Below are 18645 nucleotides of genomic sequence, written 5' to 3'. Positions count from 1 at the left end.
AGCTTTTCCTAATGAAATTATGTAAAACAATGCCTTTGTGTAAACAGGCCATCACTCTTTGCAAAGGCATGACCCTGCGTGCCACTGTTAAGAGGCAGTCTAGCTGCTGGCTAGACTCTAGCATAACGATTGAAAGCACGGACCCTGGCTCTGTTGTTTATTAGCTAGGCAAGTTGCTTAACTTCTCTGGCCCTAGTTTTCTCATTTGTAAAGTGAGAGGTAATGATAGTACCTGTCTTTTTTTTTTTTTTTCTTTTTTTTTTGAGACAGAGTCTCAACTCTGTTGCCCGGGCTAGAGAGCCATGGCGTCAGCCTAGCTCACAGCAACTTCAAACATCTGGGCTCAAGCAATCCTCCTGCCTCAGCCTCCCAAGTAGTTGGGACTACAGGCATGTGCCACCATGCTTGGCTACTTTTTTCTATATATATTTTTAGTTGTCCATATAATTTCTTTCTATTTTTAGTAGAGATAGGGTCTTGCTCTTGCTCAGGCTGGTCTCCAGCTCCTGAGCTCAAACAATCCACCCACCTCGGCCTCCCAGAGTGCTAGGATTACAGCTGTGAGCCACCACGCCCGGCCAATAGTAGCTGTCTTATAGGGTTGTTTTTAAGGATTTGATAAAATCATGCACATAAGCACTTATACCATGTCTGAACACAATGTGAATGCACATTGGCTTTTGAGTAGTATTAGCTGTTATTAATATTTCAGCTACTTCTGAAAACAGTGAGCTTTTGTACTGATCAGCTTTGGTTACTTCACATGAGTGAAAAATAATTCAGGGGTCATTTTTATTTTATATGCATATTTTGTATGCATGGAGTAGTTTATACTAATACATTGAAATAATCCTGTGTGTTTTTTCTCCCTAGATAATTTTTATGATCTGGAATGTTCTTAATAACCTGATTGGGTATTTTCACGACAACTCTAAGGCTGAATGCTGCTCAAGTCGTCATGTTTCTATCTTGTGTTGCGCCCCTTTGTATGCAATAGCCTTCCTGCTTCCTTGGTTCCCTTGGAAATACTATCAAGAAGGTGACTGGCTTAGTGGACTGCACCTGGTGGTATCATTATGTGCTTTTGATAGCACACTCACCTGTGTTCAACAAGCCCAATGTGCACTGTTTGCAGAGATTTTCACTAGACACGGAAGTAGGCTTCAGCTTATTAAAATTAACCAAGTGGCATCACTGGTAGCATCCACCAGTATCCTTTTCTGTGACCTCATCTCTAATAACATGGAAATTTTGCCCTATTTTCAGGCAGTTGCTATTGTCATTGCCTTTCTTGCTGCTGCCAGCCTTTATGCTGGCATGTATGACATGAGACATTTTGAACCTAAAAGAAGCCCCAAGGAAAACCTTCTCTTGGAAAGTGAAGAAGATCTCGCCTGGACCACTGTCGTCTTAGCCACGAGACAAATCTTGTCCCAGAAGAACTTTTACCTCTTTCTGATAATGAATTTCTTCCAAGTCTTTCATTTAACCTTCTTCAACAACTTCATGATGATCTTTGCAGACAGTCTCATTCCCAGGGATGCTCTTTCTTCTTCCATAAGGAGCCTCATGTACGGGGCAGGCTTTATTTGCTCACAGGTATGTGATAATTCTTCATGTATTCCTCCTGCAGGGATTAGAGATTTAACTCTTACCTGGGTGAGGAAATTAGAAACCTGATTTTATCAATAGCTTGGAATAAAATGACACACATGTAGTAAGAGACCCAAAGATTCAGAACTCCAGATATTAAACAAGATTCAACAGAAACATAATGGAAAAAAAAGAAACGAAAGGAAAAAAGAAAAGAGAACCTAGTGAAAGTTTCAACTTTTGGATTTTGTTCACCTAAGCTTTTTCATTTAAGCCTCAGCAGAGAGCTATGGAAGAAAATAAGCAGCTTCATGTGAACTGTATTAATAGTTTTGCTTTATTCAGGCATTTAAGATTTCTGTTAATGTTACATAGAAGAAAAGTTTACTCAATCAAGAATTCTTGGAGCCAGGTTTCAAAACACTTGGCTAAAAGCCTGAGTCCTGGAATTCCAGAGCATTATTAAAATTCCATGGTCATGACCATTATTGTAGAGGGCATGTTCTTCAAAAAAATGTACTGGCCTGCTGTTTTTTATACAATTTGGAGAGCTGATGTATTTCCCCCCCTTAACCTAAATATATCCTTTAAAAATATGACTTGAGTAGGGCATGGTGGCACACAATTGTAGTCCCAGCTACTCAAGAGGCTGCGGCAGGAGGCTTACTTGAGCGCAGGAGTTCAAGTCCAAACTGGGCAACATAGTGAGACCCTGTCTCTAAAAAATAAAAATAAAAATATGACTTAATCTAGCCTATAATATGGATTTTCCCATTTTCACAATTAAATGATAAGTAAAACATGGTACCTATACTTTTTAGGGAATAAGTTGTTCTAGATAGACTAGTTTTTGCTGTTTACCAACTTTCAAAAATATTTAAATCATTTAAGGTAGAAATGGTTCTAAAATGTTTTAAGTGTTGCCACAATTCCTTAAGCAAAGAATATAGGATAGAATTTGCCTTTCTGAAAGTCTATCCCAAGGTCTCTATGGTTACTGTGTGTACCATAATAATGATAACTCACAATTATTGAGTGCTTGCTGTGCCAAGCACACTGTATACATTGCCTCATGTAATGCTCACAATAACCTTCAAGGGAGAGATTCTTATCTTTACAGATGAAAAAAGGGAGGTGCAGAGGCATCTGCCTTTACGACCACACACTTTAAAATTCTCTCTCTAAAATGCACTGTGCTTACATCATTCATTTAGCAGAGTATATCAAATGAAATTTCATTTTGGTTTATCAATATAGTCCTAGGTGCGTGCATGATAAAACAATGCTCTCCTTTCAGAGCAATTTGAGGTTCATCAAGCTGTTTGCTCCTAGTTCAAACACCCACAATGGGAAGCTGCTCATGTTCCTGTCTGTGCTTGTTACTTGCTATCAGATTCTGGGCTGTATATACCTTCTTACTTTAAATTACGTACAGTGTACAGTACTTGCTTATAGTTTCTCCTCTTCTCCAAGTAAAGTTTGTTATACTCTTATGTAAGAAAAGAGAGTAGATAGATTTTTAAAAACAGCCTTGTTGAGATATGATTAATGTGCCATACAATTCACTCAAAGCATAAAATCCAATGTATTTTAATATAATCACAGAGTTGTACAACCAGCACCACAATCGATTTTGGAACATTTTCATCACCCTAAAAAGAACCAGTCAATCTCCACTCTCCCCTCAACCCCTGATAACCACTAATCTACCTTCTGTTTCTATGGATTTACTTATTCTGGACTTTCATATAAATGGAATCATATGATATGTGGTCTTTTGTGACTGGCTTCTTTCACTTAGCATGTTTTCTTAAACATTAGACATAATTTGATGTAGACTTGGCACGTTTTTAAAGTTCATCCATGTTGTACCATGTACGAGTACTTCATTCCATTTTATGACCTGATGATATTCCATTGAATGGATATAACATATTTTGTTTATCTGTTCATCAGTTGATGGACATTTGGGTTGTTTCTACTTCTTGGCTATTAATGAGTAATGATGCTATGAACATTAATGTACAAGTTTTGCAGAGATGTATATTTTCATTCTTTTTGGTGTACATGTAGGAATGGAATAACTGTGTCATATGGTGACTCCATGTTTCACATTTTGAGATAACAGATACCAAAATGGCTGTACCATTTTACATTCCTACCGGTAGTGTATAAATGTTCTAGTTTCTCCATATTCTTACCAACACTTGATATGATTGATCTTTTTCATGTTAGCCATGCTAGTATAATATATAATATATTATAATAATTATAATAATATAATATAATTATATACTTTACCCTTAGGTAAAGTATATAATATCATATTGTAGTTTTGATTTATGTTTTCCTAATGATTACTAGTGATGTTGAGTATCTTTTTATGTGCTCACTTGCCATCCGTGTATCTTTTTGGTGAATTATTCAAATCTTTTGTCTATTTTTTAATTGAATCATCCATCTTTGTATTACTGATTTGTAGGAGTTCTAGATATGTATCTTTTGTCAGATATATGTTCAGTAAATATTTTCTCTTAGTCTCTCTTGGTTATTAAATGTTAAGAGAAGTATGACCAAAAGATTTCAACAGCCCTTTTTCTCAAGTCCTCACAAGAACATGAATTTCTGTTGATCTCAATAAAAAGTCATTATAAAATGGAAACCCAAAGTTGCTTTAAATTTATTCTTAATTTCCAGAGAAGTAACACTTGCATAAATCATCATTGTAAAAAAATGACAGCTCATTGGAATCTTTTGTTATTGTTGTTTAATTTGGCTAAGTCTCTTTAACACTGTAATGATCAGGTATAGTAATGAAGGGTGAGAACCTACTATAATATATTTTCATTTTCTCAGGCTGTCTTTTCAGTGGGTTTTTTTGGGGGGGAGTTGAATAAACGAAAGGAGAAAAGAATGGACAAGCGCTCTTTCTCTCCAGTAACTGTTTTTAATAGGTCTGTCACTTTTCCACATTTGACTCCCCTCGTAGAAGCAGAATAGTAGCTGAGTTAAGAGAAAGGCTCTGAAGTCTGCCCAGGAGGAGTCTGACTCCACGCTTTCTAGCTGTGTGACTCTAAGTTACTCAACCTCTTAGTTTCCTCATCTACAAAATGAGAATCAAAACAGTACCTACCCAATGGAATAGTTAATACTATGAAGATTAAATGAATTAAAACATCCAAAGTACTTAAAATGTTTCCTGGCATTAAATAAACACTCTAGAAATGTTAGTTCTTATTACGTACAACTAATTCAATACAGCAGATGTTTATTAGACTTTCACTGCAAGCACAGTACTGCCTTCATCTCTCTGTTTTGATTTAAAAGTCTGATGCTCTACCGACTGAGCTATCCGGGCTCTCTCTGTTTTGATTTAGACTCTTTTGGTGTAGGTTTGCCAACACTTACGCTGGGACTCACTGTTGAACGGGGAGCCACAATCCTCAGTTTGTAGAGGCTTTATTTTAGTAAAAGAAAAAGCAGTCTTTCTCTTCTTTTTTTTCTCATGATTTTTGTAATACTACTCATCATTGGCTTATATCTTCTTATATATCGGACACAAAAAACACAGCTAACAATTATTGAGTACCCTATATGTTGAGTATGGTGCTAGATAAGAGAGAAGGAGGGAGAGAGAGAGAGAGAGAGAGAGAGAGTTAGTTGGTGGGGAAATGCCCCTCAGGTAAAGTAATTTGCGAACACATAGCTGATAAAAGTGACAAAGCTGGAATTCAAACCTAGGGACATCTGATTTCAAATCTTGCACTTGCTACTCTGCCACACATTTCTTATGTTATTAACTTCTTTTATTTTGTGTATTTATGTATTAGAGATCGAGAAGAAGCAGCTTCATGTCAACATGTGGAAATGTGTTACTTTATAATATTATAATTCTATTTAAGAATATAATTGTACTTGCTGGGGTGTTTCTTTTTTTTTTTATGTTTGTTTATTTTTTAGAGACAGGGTCTATTTCTGTCACCCAGGCTGGAGTACAGTGGCTCAATCATAGGTCAATGCAGCCTTGAACTCCTAGCTCAAGTGATTGTCCTGCCTCAGCCTCCCAAGTAGCTGTGACTACAGGTGTGTGTCACCATGCTCAGCTAATTTAAAAAAAATTTTTTTCATAGACACGGGGAGTCTTGCTATGTTGCCTAGGCTGGTCTTGAACTCCTGGCCTCGAAGTGCTGGGATTATAGGCCATGAGCCTCCATGCCTGGACTTGCTGGGGTGTTTTATGTACTTTCTCTTGTAGAACTCTAAGAAATGCTTTGCACTGTATCAATCGCTGAGCCATTGTTTTTACAACCCAGAAAATGAGCTCTTGTTCCTTGAAAGTAGAGAAGGACAAAAATCAGTCAGGGGAAAAAAGCCCTTATGTTTATTAAAGAATATTTGTATTCCACTTATATTATTTGAAATTCTCTTCTTATTTGTAATGTAAATACATTTGATTAGTGAAAACTTTTCAGGGCTAAACAATGTGCTTTTTTATTGCTGACAAAGATTACCTTCTGATCTCTATTAATGTATATGTGTGTATTTAGCAAAAACTTTTCAGCCTAGAACAATGAGTTTTTTTCATTGGTAGTAAGCAATGCAGGAAAAAAAAAAAAATCCAGTCTTAGCTTTTAACATGAATCTATTGGAATGGTTAAAAATCTATAAGGTAAGGCAGTACACAGGAACCAGAAGAAATATAAATAAAATTGTAAACTATTATGTACTTCGGATGCTTGATTTTAGGGTAAAAAGTGCATTTCAGACCTATGAGAGTAGGGATGAGATATTTATTTATACATTTATTCAACAAATATTTGTTTCACCACCATGTGCTAGGTGAATTCTGAGCTTTAACCCCAAATTTTGGGAGTTAAATTTTGGGGGTTAAATTTGGATTTATTTTAGATTTGAGTTGGACCTTTCACATTACCATAAAGCGATGCTGTTTGTTTCTAACTGGCGGATTCTTTCATATGGTCAGGTTTTAATAAAATCTCTTTATGTCAGCATGAAAATAAAAAATTAGGAAACAATTTCCTGTTTTTTTTAATTTGTTTCATAGGAAATAATTGCTATTTCTTTGTTATTTATAGAAGTTACTATCCATAGTGAATTTTTTGACATATATGGATAATACCATTTCTAACCAAGATAACATTAGTTGTGTGTTTCAACTGATACTATAATTCAAAAGCAAATTTATTGTGTAACGAGAACATTTATTTTGTCATCAGCAAGAGTAAGCAAGCATAATGCACAGGTTTCCATCTTAACACAATGCCATTCTGTTTCCATTTCAGTGCCTTGTACTCACCAGTCTGTCCTGGCTGAAGAAGTCTGGTTACTATAAGATTATCTTAATTTCTTTCTACCTAGAAGGAACAGCTTCCATTGTCATGCTACTTCTGGGACGGCAATACTATTACTGTTTCGCTCTTTATCTCACTTTCATCATGTAAGTAAATGCCAGTTCCAATCTTAAAATTACACTGTGTCTTGCCATTCACTCAAGTGGTAAAACATCTTTGATCTGAACTGAATTTAATATTCATTCCTAGGCAGAGTCCTTGTACCTCTCTGCCAAATTGTCTGAAAGTTACCTACCAGCTTGCTTTTTAAAAGAAGTTTCATACACTGAATTTTGGAGTAAAGTTCCTTTTTTTAACCTATTAAAGTGCAAGATTTAGTAAATCCTGCTGCCAGGTATAAAAGAGGCTGAGCTTCTGTTCCTCCTTCAACTCTTCCTTCTATTCCTGCAACTTCTCTCCTCCTCCTCCTCCCCAAGCACCCACTCCTCCCCTGCCACGGACATCTCAAACCCAGAATGTTCAAATCAAGGATCTCACCCCCCAAATCTGCTCTTTTGCCATTGTTTACCACCTTGTGAAATGGTTCTGCCATCTCTCTAGTTGCCCAGGTCAGGGACTGAGGAGTTGTCTTTGCCTTCACTCTCTTCTTTGACACCTACATCCAACGCACTACCAATTATTAGCCCTCTTATCTTCCTAATGTGTCCTGAATCCATGCCTTCTCTGTCCCATTGCCATTCCTGCAGCTCAGGTCCTCATTCTCTTACATGGACTTATATGACCTCCTCTGTGGTCCCCTTGTCTCTACTCTGCAGTCCCTCCAACCCCTTCTCCCATATTGCTTCTAGAATGACATGTCATTCCTTTGCTTAACAGTCTTAAGTGGCTTCTCATTGCTTTCAGGATATATCCAAATGATGACATGTGATGTTCTCTGTTATGTAGATCTTCTTTCCCTCTTCATCCTCATTTCCTGTTACTCATCCACTTATTCTGCACTCTCTGCCATACAGAAGGACTTTGCAGCTCCGGGTTCAAACACCTCCGTGTTTAGCAGATGCAGTTCCTTGTGCCTGGAAAGCTCTTCCCCATTTCCTGCTTGGCTCTCTCTCAGTGTTTCTTAGGCCACAGCTTGAGTATGTGCTTCTGTGGGAGGCCTTCCTTGATTTCCTTATCTGGATTAGTGCTCCTCCTACATGACCCCAATGCCCAAAGCTTATCTCTGCTGCAGTGCTTATGCCTCTCTACTTGTGATTGTCTGTGGTCCCCACTAGACTGAGTTTATTGTGCATAAGTCTAGTTTCTTATCACTGTGACCCATTACCTACTTCAGTTCTTGCCAATAGTTAGTCGTTAGAATTCTTGCAAATAGTCCTTAGAAAATGTGTTTTGAGTGGATGAATTAATAAATTCTATTTTAGGTCCCTGCTGGAATAATTTGAGAAAATTTTCATGAGGGTTTATTTACATTTTGACCAAATTGGTAGTAGAGAGTGTAGTAATGGACCCAGAGGATTGAATCTGTATATGAGACTTTAAGGCATTAGAACACCAATGGATAACTATTTTATAAGTATGTAAGAGTGGCTCTGGCTATATAATATTTACAATGATGTTTTGTGGTAACTTTTAGAATAAAAATTTTTATTTGCCTTTTTTTAACTTAAATCATCCCCCTAATTTTTTTGTCTTATCATAATTAAAATATTATATGCCCTTTTCCAGTTCTTAACTTATCCTATTCTTGATATCAAGAGAAAGGTGTCTGATGCATTTCTCTGGCATGTTCTATTCTTTAGAATTTATTCATAATTTAAGCAGATTAAATGAGCAGGTAGTCATTTGGGAATGAGGAAAAAGCATAAAATCCATTTTTAAAAATCCCAAGTGAAAGTAGTTACTTCATTTTTAAAAGAGAGTTATATGCTCATAGATATGTAATATTTGAGGGGATAGGAGTATTAATATATGCCTAATATGTCTTTACTTTTATAGTATATTATTTCCTTTTTATTCTTGTGAGCCAAATGTCAACAACTTTCATCTGATTTTTTTTTCAAAAAGCTCTGCCTCCCAGTTTTAAAATATTCATACCTATATTTTAAATTATTTTCTAGGATGATTCTGCGAGCTTCTTTTTCCTTGTTTAACCTGCCACTAGCTGACATGGTTGATGTAGATTTACTAAAGTTCAATTGGCAGTAAGTATATTTATTCAAACATTAGCCACAGAAATATCACATGTAGGCACGAGTTCCCATATCTCAGTTACATTGCTGCTACAAATCACGTATCTGAAAGACAATTGTAAAAGGCATCATTGGGAACCAGGGAGTAGATTATAATAAGATATTCATATTTGTTAGCCCTAGGCAACTTTTCCCCATTTCTGAAAGGAAATCATAAGTTTTTATTCCTCGGGTTCACATAGCCAATATCTAAGAAACCGAAGTGAAGTCTCAGTTAGCTTTATGTTCTACATATTGCATATCCATTATTACACAGGACAATAAGGCAAGATGACCTTTACTCTGTGACATTGAAAGAATTAAAATTAAAAAACAAGGTCCAGGCTGGGGCACAGTAATCTCAGCACTTTGGGAAGCTGGAGTGGGAAGATTGCTTGAGGCCAGGAACTTAAGACCAGCCTGAGCAACTTAGCAAGAGCCCCCCATCTCTATGAAAAATAGAAAAATCAGCCAGGCATGGTGATACACACCTGGAGTCCCAGCTACTTGGGAGGCTGAGGCAGGAGGATGGCTTGAGCCCAGTCCTCTAATTCCTTGACCTTGCCTTCCCTTTCTTTCTTTTCTTTTTCCCCCTTTTTCTTTTTCTTTCTTCTCCTCCCTTTTGTCTTTTTTTTTTGCCTCCTCAGTTGCAAGATTTCCATCATTAGTTGAAATATGATAAGACATCAGTTTATTCAATGTACTTGATTTCTTTTATATGACATGATTATTTTAAAAATTATATGGCAGGATTACTATTTAATGAACTCTATTTAATGAATACATTAAAGTAATGAAATTTGGGCAGAAAAATTGAGGCACGAATCCCAGCTCTACCATTTACCAGTTGTGTAAATGTGGACAAGTTAGTCTGTTTTCCCATCTCGAAAACAGGGGTGGTGATGTCCTTCCCATAGGATTGACGTGGGGTTTAAGTGAAATAATTACAACACATACTACAGTACAAGGCACAAATAACTCTCATGTCTTCTCTTTGAATCTTAGTTTCTTCATTTAAGAGTTAGGTTCTTGGCCCAGTGGGAGATACCCCGTCTTTACTAAAAATAGACAAATTAGCTGGGTGTGGTGGCTTGCGCCTGTAGTCAACAGCGCAAGACTATCTAAAAAAAAAAAAAAAAGTTAGTTTTTTAGTTTTATAACCCCTAACAACTAAAGGGTTAATATTTTATAATACTATACTATTAATATTTCTATTGTCTGCTTAGGATCAAGGAAGACTTCATGGACAAAAAGGTTCTTGACACATATTTACAAATACATATATACATACACATATACAAACAAACATATGCACACATGTAATTTGTGTGTGATATACACCCATGCTATTTTTGTCTGTTACAGGTCATCCCTTCCCTCCGTGGTTTTTGGCATCAATGCTTTGTTTACCAAACCTGCTCAGTCTTTGGCTCCCATGATGATACTCTCTAGGCTAAACCAGCATGGATATGGGAACCCAAACAGCAGGTAAAGTAAAAAACCTTTGAAATAATGTAAAAGAAATATGAAAGCAAACTCAGCCTTTTACATTAATCACTAAGCAACTATCTTGGACTTTGGATATTATTAGCCATTAACTCATATATCCCAAACAAGCTACAATAAAACGTGTTAATGTTAAACGGACTTCAATAGGAGTATCTTTAAGTACATTGTTTAGATTACGTACATACTATGTATGTCTATATAATTCACACTAAGCTACATATTGATTGTTTTATCCAAGTCATTCATTCATTATTTCATTTTACAAATGTTTTTGAGGGCCTGCTATTATATGCCAGGTACAAAGGTATGGGGAATACAAGATGAATAAGAGCTTCTAAGGGGCCCTACAGATTGCAACAAACTGTGATAAGGGCCCCACCAGAGGTATAATGGGACACTGGGGTAATTCAGAGAAGAAATTGCTACTTCTGTCTGCCAAGGGTCAGGGAACACTTCTCAGAAAAGGGGGTCTTTGAGCTGAGTTTTGGAGGCTGACTTGGATTTCCCTCCTGCACATGGAAAATGTCATTCCAAGTAAAGAAAACAGCTTGGCAAATATCTGGAAGCACAAGTGAACTCTCGATAAGCTATTCATGTATTCATTCAACAAATGTTACCGAGAGCCTAGCAAGTGCTAGGCCCCATGATATGGCAGTGAGTGACAGCAGTGAACAGGACAGACATCTCTGTCCACACAGAGCTTCCATTCTAGTGGGAGGGAGGCAGACAAGAAATGAAATAAGTAAAATAGAGAAGGGATGTGGAGGGAGGGCAGATCGTGCAGGGCCTTGCAGCCTTGTTTATTACTTTGATTTCACTATAAGAGGAATGGTGATGGCGAAGTATTAATAGTAAAGGATGGGTTGGTTGGTTTAATAGACTGTATTTTTTAGAGCTATTTTAGGTTCACAACAAAATTGAGCAGAAAATACACAGAGTTCCTGTCTGCAACCCAGGAAGAGATCCCTTACCAGAACCCAACCATGCTGGGACCCTGATCTTGAACTTCCAGCCTCCAGAACTATAAGAAAATACATTACTGTTATTTAAGCCACCCAATCTGTGCTATTTTGTTATGGCAGCCCAAGCTGACCACAACACAGGACCAGGCACATAGTAAGTCTCCTGCAATACATGTTATGCCACTATTCTGAAAAGGCACTCATCAGGCTGACCCTAGAAAGGAGAAATTTTCTTCCTATTCTTGAGGTAGCAGCAGTTCATGTGGACTCAAGTTTCCCTGATCCTAATTCAAAAGAGACCACATTGCCACGTAAACCTTATTTAGGTTTCTTTGGCCTTATCAATCCTGAGCTCCCCTTTTCTCTGCAGGGGTGCTCACTGACAGATCTGGGTAGCAACTCCACTGCCAGAATTGTCTGTTCTTATGCAAATGGCCATGAAGTTGTTTCACGGATGCCATCACGCTGCAACATTATTCATTTCATACTTTTTTGAGTTGCTATTGATAGAGGAAAAGGAGAGTGGAAAGGAGTTAGACTTTGCTTTAATTTTGTGATGTGGAGGGTCCTAAAGATGATAGGATTAGAGGTGAGAGTATGATAATTTGTATGGCCCCCTTTACCACACAGGGCCGAATTTACAAATGGGTTGGCAGGTGTAAGCTAAGAAAATGACGTAAAGGGCACCAGACAGTAATGTTTTACAAGTTTATTACCTGCAGGTAGATATTTTTTCTTTTGAAAGTAGAAGATAGTAAGAGAAAATTGGGTGCAAAATTTTTTTCCGTGAGCAGAGGTACAATTGTTATCATTATAAGAAGATGATATTAAATGTATTTGTTTACTGTCTCTTTGCCTCCACTAGAAAGTAAGCTCTGTTGAATGGAAGGATCATTGTGGATTTTTTTATTCTGTATCCAAAGTACATAGAACAGTAGGTGTGCAATAAATATTTGTTGAATGAGAGCATAAGCAGGACTTCAGAATTATTTTTCTACCAGAGATTCATTCAAAAATGTTGTTAAACAGGTTGGAAATGAGAGGTGAAGACATTCCAAAGGCATAATAGCCTAGCTAGTCGTCAATAGATTCATTCATATCGCAGTGGGGTGGATATAATGTGAGAGAGGAAAAGAAATTCTCTAAAGTCATGAGCATCTCTCCCTGCTTGGAATAACATTTTAGGTGACAGAGGAAATCTTTTTTTTTTTTTTTTGAGACAGAGTCTCACTCTGTTGCCCAGGCTAGAGTGAGTGCCGTGGCGTCAGCCTAGCTCACAGCAACCTCAAACTCCTAGGCTCAAGCGATCCTCCTGTCTCAGCCTCCCGAGTAGCTGGGACTACAGGCATGCACCACCATGCCCGGCTATTTTTTTCTATATATATATATATTTTTTAGCTGTCCATATAATTTCTTTCTATTTTTAGTAGAGATGGGGTCTCGCTCTTGCTCAGGCTGATCTTGAACTCCTGAGCTCAAACGATCCGCCCACCTCGGCCTCCCAGAGTGCTAGGATTACAGGCGTGAGCCACCGCGCCCGGCCAACAGAGGAAATCTTAAGAAAGGAGCAGTGAGCCGGAAATGTTGGCACATGCCTGTAGTCCCAGATACTCTGGAGCCTGAGGCAGGAGGATCCCTTAAGCCCAGGAGTTTGAGACTGCAGTGAGCTATGATGACACCACTGCACTTTAGTCCAGGCAACAGAATCAGACCCGGTCTCAAAAAAAAAAAAAAGATTAAAATTTCAGTAACAACAACATAAGCCTGAAAGTGTTGGGTCTTGGACCACAACATGGTAGTTATCAAACTGCCTTATTCATTTAAACGTTCATTCCCCTGACTGCCTTTGAACTTCCAGCCTAAGGCTTTCTCTCTGCGGGGTTGTCAGTGTGGTCATGCAAGGCTTTGCCTCTGCAGATTGTCACAGGTGTTACCCATGCCCTCTCCCCACGGAAAAAGGAGAAAAAGACAATTCTGTCTCAGAGATAGAAAATCTCCCAGAGAGAACTACCGGCAGGTGGAATCCAATTCCTTGACATTTCTGAAACTGGAATCTGTTATAACTACAGAGCACTGGAGGATAATGGACTCCCGCCGCTAACCCAACACTCAGACAAAAAGCACGGAGGTGCCGCAGCCAAGCAGAAACCAATCTTCTCATGACACACCGGGTTTCTGAACACGTTGTAATAATTCTGTGCCTGGCCGCTCGTGGCCATGGCGCTGTGGGCTTTCCCCCCTTTTTAAAGGTCCTGATCAGGCCACTTCCTTTCTTTTTTGTGTTTGAGGCATGTGTGATTTATGCCACTTCAAAGCGCGGAACTTGGGTTTCCGTTACCTTTTGGGCATCTTGAGCCCATTGTTGGTCCGGTTCTCCCATCTAGTCTGTCTCATGGTTCCAATCAGCGAACAGTGTCAGCGAGAGAAGCGTCATGCTTGCGAGCACCTGCAACATCAAGTTCAAAAGTACAATCGTGACCTTGCCCTGTCGTTGTCAAAAATCTGTGCTCAGCTATTTCAAACCTCCTTTGTCTTTATCGGTAGCAGTCAATTAGAAATCACTGAATTCTTTCCCTAGAGTGGTCAGAGGCAGCCAATTCATGGAAATTTGGGCACAAGTACCCATTGGAAAGGTACATTATTCAAACCACCATGGCTGCAAGTGACAGAAATCCAAGCTAGGCCAACTTAAACAAAAAAGGAACATAGCAGCTTAGGCAACTGAAAAGTCAGGCAGAACTGGATCTCGAACTTTCTGTGTCAGGTACAAGCTTTTACCACAGGGCAGCAAGATAACTCCAGGTTTATGGGGACCTAACAGCCCGAGATTGTGAGGAAACATGCATTTTTGTTCCAGTAGCACAGAAAAAGTCCCCGGGTGGACTGTGAAAGGTACTGCGTGAGTCACAGGCCCGTCACTGAGGCAGCAGTTGTACCCTGAATCGTGGAGTCCTCTGACTAGGTCTGGACGTGCGCTTGACCTTGGCAGTGGGAGTGGGACAGTCGGGCTCCACCAAGTCTCAAGGACTGAGGTGGGCTTACTAAGGAAGGGGGAGAGGAGTTTTCTTGAAGGAAGAAGTGCTGGGAAGACAAAACACCATATGCCCCTAGAAATGAGGCTTTCCATAGATAATTCGGGTGGTATAGAAGTGTCACCACACCCTGACAGCACCGTCCGTGCTTCTGCCAGCCCCAGAGGCTGCAGTCACTGTGTGGGGGGTGGCCCAGCCTATGACCCTGGCCTCTGTGGTTATCTCAGAGCCCAGAAAGCAGCAACAGAAGAGGAGAGCGTGGGTAGGTAATAATCACGTCTTGGGCGGAGTAGGACTCAAGGTGAAGGGTGATCATGAGGAGCAGCAGGTGGGAGGCAAATATAGTCAACTATAGTCTGGTCCAGAGCACCAAGGACATTCCCAGCTACAGCTTTTAGAGGAGGAGGTAGTGATGGTTGGAGGTGTTGCATGTGATTCTAGTTAATGCCTACGTAGGCTTCGGAACTCAGCTCAAATACCGTTTCTTCCAGGGAGCCTTACCCGGACTCACTGGCTGAGAGTAGGCAGACCCTGTGACAATGAGCTCTCATCTAATACCTTGAGCTCTTCCATTGTAGCATTCTTTACAGTCATCCTGTGTAATCATATGTAAATCAAACTCATTTATGATTATTTGATTAAGATCTGTCTCCTGTGCTACCAGGTAACCTCAGGTGTGTGGACTCTATCAGTTTTGCCTTCCACTGAATACCCAGTTTTCAGCCCAGTGCCCTGCACATTACTAATCTCACAGTACTTAGTTTTTAAATGAATGAATGACACTTAGGTTCTGGTAATGGTGATTGGGTTTAGCAGGAAAATGTAGCAAACTCCCTCCTCTTCTTACATAGTTTGACTTTTTCAAATTTTTCTTCAATTGGCCGAATGAATGAGGTGCTGTTTTAGATAATCTAGGTGACCAAAAAGAGGCTGCAGACAAGATAATCAGCATCTGAGTAATCAGGAACTCCTCTGTACTGTACATGATTTAAATGAAAAATATCTATCAGGAATGTCATTGAGAACTGTAGCAATCTTTGGTCTTAATGAAAGTTCTTCACAGAAAATCAGACCATGTCTGATATTATCACCTCTGAATATTATTAACACTGGTTTCCTCTTGTAACCACTAAGTGTGTTGAATGGAAGTAAGTTTAGTACTAGAAAGGAATGCCCAAATCCTATACTTTGTTTAAAACCTGTGGGATGGTAATTTTAAGACTTTTTGTCTTAACTTAAAGATTCATCAAGACTTAGGTATTATGAGCGTGCACATGTGCATGTCCATGATCTGTGCTCTTACCTTGGCCCTCAGTCCTCTGTTGTAGCTGGAGCACGTTTTACCAGGCTGTGCGATCACAGGTTTACATATCAGCCTTCTCCGGTATGAGCAACTAAGAGGTAGAGATTATTTGAAAAAAATCGAAGTTATATGATAAAATTTCTTTTACTTTTTTAATGGGTTCATAGATAAAACTTTTCTGAAATGCTTCATGAAATAGCTTTGAGTAAATAAGAAGCCACTGGAAAAACTAACTATGTTTTATATCTTTCCCCCCTCCCCCCAGTATACTTCCAGATCTTCACGATGCTATGTTTGGTTTGATTTGCCTGGTCCCGCTGGGCATTGCAGTAATTCAGATTCTGGTGTGGAGCCTGTTCTCAACCAGAACCAAGACAGACTACATAGGGACTCTCTAAGGCCAACACTGGCTGTTACGGGATTCAAATAAAACTTCAGGTGTTTGCCTGTTCTTCTAGGGTTGACATTGTACTAGAAGGCAAACTTGTTCTTTATAAGCTATAATTTGTTTAGAAAACAAAACAAATAAAACAAAAAAAAAATTCCACCAAGTTTTAGAGCTTTTTGACTCTCTAATTAGAAAGTCCAATGTGAGTTAAGGCTCGTCTGTTGGCTGTTTCCAAGCGGTCTCGTACCCTGTACAAGACACATCTGTAACTCTTCATCAGTGAATTGCCATGTTAGTTGCTTTGGGTTTCCCATAGTCCCCCTGGTTGTGTGTGGCACTGCCTTTAATGTATTTTTCTGAGGGGTATACATTTTATTGGAAACCTTAAGTACTCTTCAGACAAAACATAATGTCTTCAATCAAGGCTCTTCTGTGGCCTGAAGCTTTTTGGATTGGAGTTAAAGGAGAGGGACAGCATGAAGGATGAGTGCTTGGTTTGCCAAAAGGACCCCTCACAACGAATGCTCTTCAGCCAGCTTCTCAGCTATCTCGCCACTGCTTCTTCAGTGGGTCCCCCCCATGTAGAAGTCCTGTTCTGGGAGATGGTCATAGTCACCTGCCAAAATCTGCTGTAATCCTTTGATGGTTTCCTTCAGGGGTACCAGTATGAGTTTTGAGTTTAATCTGTATTATTAGTATTTTCCCTGTTACTTTCTGAAGTCTAGACCAGAGGCTGCCAAAGTCTAGCCCGTGAGCCAGAGCCAACCTGTGGCCTGTTTTTGTATAGCCTGAGATCTAACAACCAAAGAAGCAGAGACAGCATATGGCTCACAAAACCTAAAATACTATCTGGCTCTCTATGGAAAGAGTCTGCTGACCCCTGGTCTAGAAAATCAACAAAACAAAACAATAATTTATACTGATTTCCATGGTGTAAAGACTTCTACCATGGCCAATGTCAAGCTACCAATGGGATACCACTGAACACAGATTTGGGAAGAGATGAGCAGTACCATATCATTATAAAGATTTCCACCATACAGATACAACAGACATTAGTAACCTTAAGAGCATAAATAATAGCAAAATGAGGTAAAATAATCAGGAAGTAATGAGTTTTGAGCACCATTTTTGTTTTTAAGATAATTTCATTATAAAGTTATGTGTATATTAAGTTTTAATAATGACTGTGTTTAAAAGCCAGCTGGAGAAATTTTTGAAAAGTTAATAATTGGTTCTCACCAGTAGGTATGAGCAGGCTCCAGCATGCCACTGGGTGTACATCACCCAGTTCTCACTGGCTGCTGTTGCTTGGTCTGTGGGCGGACATGTGCAGGAAGAAGAAAGTGTGGGTGGAGTAGATCTGATTTACATTCTGAGTTCTCCGATCCAAGCCAGAGTGTCACAGTAAGAGAGTACAAAATGATATATTTCCCAAATTGGTTTTCATTTTGCTTTCCCTGAAATCAGCAAAGTTCTCTCAGGGCATGGAGTTGAGAAAAGCTAGGGATAGAGATAATGACTGTGTGATCTTCCAGAAAGGTCTACTAACCATAAATTAGCACTCAATCCTAAGAGGGGAGCTTAAGGTTGTGAAGAAGTTTGGATTTGTGAATGACAGATGGTAGATTTAAATTCAATCATAGCATTATGACATTAAATACAAACAGTCTAAGCTAGCCAATGAATATGCTCACCTGAAAGTGTTTCTGCAGAAATTTTTTAAAAGCTAGCAATAAGTAAAGCCATGTTACAAGCTCTAAGGACATCGAAGTCTTTTAAGGGCCCTGGAAATGGCTATAACAGTTCTAAAAAATTAAAAATTAAAAACATTTTTTTAAAAAATGAAAGAACACACATGGTCTAAACACATCAATTAAAAGACAGACATTGTTATATTGGATAAAAAAGTCAGATCCAACTACATGCTATGTACAAAAAGCCCATTTTAAATATAAAGAAATAGACATGTTAAAAGTAAAAGGATCAAAACTAAAAGATGCAGACACACTAATCAAAGGAAGGTTGGAGGGGCTATATTAATATCAGATACGGTAGACTTCAGAAGAAGGAATATTACCAAGGATAAAGAGGAATATCACATTATGATAAATGGGTCATTGAAGCAAGAAGATAAAGCAATTCTAAATGTTTTGAAATCCTAGATATTATGAAGCACATAACAACAGAGCTTCAAAATGCATGAAGCAAAAACTGACAGAAGAAAATGGAGAAATAGACCAATCCCCAATTATAGGTAGAGACTTCAACACCTCTCTCTTGAGTGAGCAAGAGCCGGTAGACAGAAAACCAATAAG

At 38.8% G+C, this 18645-nt stretch overlaps 1 non-coding gene across 1 annotated transcript; it reads left to right on the top strand.

Moving 5' to 3' along the window:
• Positions 1–18000: 18000 nt before the first annotated feature.
• On the top strand, positions 18001–18132 carry LOC138394951 (small nucleolar RNA SNORA33). The gene has a single exon (XR_011235459.1). It is a non-coding gene; the product is annotated as a small nucleolar RNA SNORA33 (small nucleolar RNA).
• Positions 18133–18645: the final 513 nt, after the last annotated feature.

The sequence above is a fragment of the Eulemur rufifrons genome, chromosome 14 (assembly GCF_041146395.1).
Source record: "Eulemur rufifrons isolate Redbay chromosome 14, OSU_ERuf_1, whole genome shotgun sequence".
NCBI lineage: Eukaryota > Metazoa > Chordata > Mammalia > Primates > Lemuridae > Eulemur > Eulemur rufifrons.
The sequence above is the reverse complement of the archived record's forward strand: the minus strand, read 5'-3'. Positions and strand labels throughout refer to the sequence as shown.